Source organism: Rhinopithecus bieti, unplaced genomic scaffold (assembly GCF_001698545.2).
Source record: "Rhinopithecus bieti isolate Rb0 unplaced genomic scaffold, ASM169854v2 scaffold_22042, whole genome shotgun sequence".
Classification (NCBI taxonomy): Eukaryota; Metazoa; Chordata; class Mammalia; order Primates; family Cercopithecidae; genus Rhinopithecus; species Rhinopithecus bieti.
Window position 1 is genome coordinate 240,122 of NW_016810459.1, and position 2,791 is coordinate 242,912.

General features: G+C 36.1%; 1 pseudogene; it reads right to left on the reverse strand.

Moving 5' to 3' along the window:
• Positions 1 to 1,218: 1,218 nt before the first annotated feature.
• LOC108542190 (oligosaccharyltransferase complex subunit OSTC pseudogene) lies at positions 1,219 to 1,717 on the reverse strand (annotated as a pseudogene).
• Between the last annotated feature and the right edge of the window lie 1,074 nt (positions 1,718 to 2,791).

A 2,791-nucleotide genomic window follows, 5' to 3' on the forward strand; every position in this document is an offset into this window, starting at 1 on the left:
AAAAAAAAAAAAAAAAAAAAAAAAAAAAAATCAGTGGGGAAAATTTACATGAGACGGACTACCATGGATTAATAAATTCAAAGACTGAGTCAATAAAAACTAAATGTTACAACAGTAAAACTAAAATATATTAAAGTGGTATATTCCTCTATTTATTGTCTTCTTTATTTTTTCTCAATATTGTTTTCTATTTTTCAAACCTGACATATTTTACATATCATTAGACTTATTCCTAGGTATTTGGTGTTTTCTGGAGCTACTAGCAATTTTTTTCCATTTTCTGTTTGTTGATGATTTACAGAAATACATTCGTTCATGAATCTTGTGTCTTGCATTTTGTGCTTGTGAAACTCTCCAATAATTCATCTATAGATTCTTTTACACAATCACAAAAAACAACGGTTTATTCTCCCTTTCCAATCCTTATGACTTATTTTTCTTTAAGTCATAAGGACCTCCAGAACAGTGCAAATGGAAGCAGTGACCGCATGTTTTATCTTGTTCCAGAGGAAAACACTCAATGTATCACCATTGACTGTAATACCTGCTGTAAGTTTACAGATATTCCTTATCTGATTAAGGAAATTCCTTGTATTCCTAATTGCCAGGGTTTTGTTTGTTTTAATTAGAAAATTATTTCTGCTCCTTTCATAGATCTTATTGTTCAGGAAACAGTCATACATACATATTTGGAATAATGTATTATCAACCCCCTACTAAAAGGCAAGGCACCACAGGTAAAACTGATCAGCCATCTAGAAATCTCAACTTATGGAATCTTGCTTCTTGATTTTACATTAATTCTGAAAATCAGAAATGTCATCTACAAAAAAAAGTTAAAGGGGCTGTAAAACATAATCACTTTATTCAATATTATATTTGTAAACTGGAGTATATTTTCTTTAAAAAACAAAAAACTAAAAAGAAAATGTCACTCAACATCACTGATCTCAACAGATCAGCAGGAAAAAAAATACTGTGATAAACTTGTCTCTTTGACACCAAGAAGAAATTTTACTCCAAGCATCAATACACTTCCAGTGTTTTCACTACATATTTCTTTACTGCTGCTCTTCATTCTTTTCCACATTTCACAATAGCGGATTGGTATAGACTTTAAAACTTCATTGACAGGAGCAAATCCAGCATCCATTGATTTCTTCTCAAAAGGCACTCTAACCTATCAGATTGCCTGGCAGTTTCATTCTCATGAATACTCTAGCTGTAAAAAAAACTCAATAGGACACAAACAAATCCAAAGAATAGAAGAAGAAATCTGCTGGGTTTGGGGATATCTGGTGCATTTGACTGGTCCAGGATTATGAAACCTAAACCTCCCATTGTAAACAGGAAGCTGGATGCAAGTCCTTCCATAATAACATATTGTCCATTTACTCTGTACGCCAAGAAAGCTACTGGCCTCTGATGCCCATGTTCATCGGTCATAGAGCCAACACTTGGAGGTTCAACAATAACATCATAAATTATTCCTCTGGTCATGAGGAAGCAAGACACCACCACCAAAGCATACACAGTCATGGCTGAGGGCATGTGCAGCCTGGTCGGCTTCGTCAGCTTCAGGTTGGGACATTCGAGCACTAAGAATGGGCCGTGGTACAAAGTCTCCATGTTGCTGGAATCAAGGACCATTATCCGGCTCAAATCCCACATGCCACTCAGAAACACTGTTGGTTTGTTTTAATCATGAACGAATACTGAACGCTTTTCCTTACAGAAATAATCATAAGGATTTTTATCTTTAATTCTGTTAAATGGATAATACTCATTTCTGTATTTTTATATATAACACACATAACATGAAATCTACCCTTTTATAGTAGACGGCTGAATAATTTTTAGTATATTCACCATTTGTGCAACCATCACCTCTAAAACAAACCCCACACTCATTCATAGTTACTCACTACTTTTCCCAAATAGTTCCAGTCCTAGGCAACCACCAAGCTAATTTCTGTCCCTATAAATTTGCCTTAGACATTTCAGATAAATAACATCATAAAACACAATATATGTGGTCTTTCTGTGACTCTGCATACTATTTTCAAGGTTCATTCATGTTGTAACATGTACCTTAATTCCTTTTTATGGCTGAACATTATTCTATTCTATGTATATTCTATATTTTGCTTATAAATTCATCCATTGATAAACATTTGAGGTTTCTTTCCCCACCCTGACAGACCTGTTCAATAGGAAGTATGGGTTGTTTCTACTTTTTTATAATTATGAATTATGTTGCTATGAATCTTTTTGTACAAGATTTTATGTGAACCTACATTTTCCTGTCTTTTGGGTATGCATCTAGGAGTGGATTGATTTGTTTTTCAAAAGTTAAACAAACTAAGCTGGGCATGGTGGCTCATGTCAGTAATCCCAGCACTGGCTGGGTGGGAGCATCTCTGAAGCCAGGAGTTCAAGACCAGCCTCTGCAACAATGCAAAATCTTGTATCTACAAAAAATTTTAAAATTCACCCAGTGCAGTGGTGTGTGCCATAGTCCCAGCAGTAAGTACTAGGGAGGTTAAGGTGGGAGGATGGCTTGAATCCAGTGGTTCAAGGCTACAGTGAGTGATGATCACACCATTGCACTCCAGCCTGGACAACAGAGTGAGATGTTCTCTCTTAAAAAAAGAAAAAGAAAAGAAGGTGGGGCACGGTGGCTTACGCCTGTAATCCCAGCACTTTGGGAGGCCAAGGTGAGTGGACCATTTGAGGTCAGCAGTTCGAGACTAGCCTGGCCAACATGGTGAAACCCTGCCTACTAAAAATA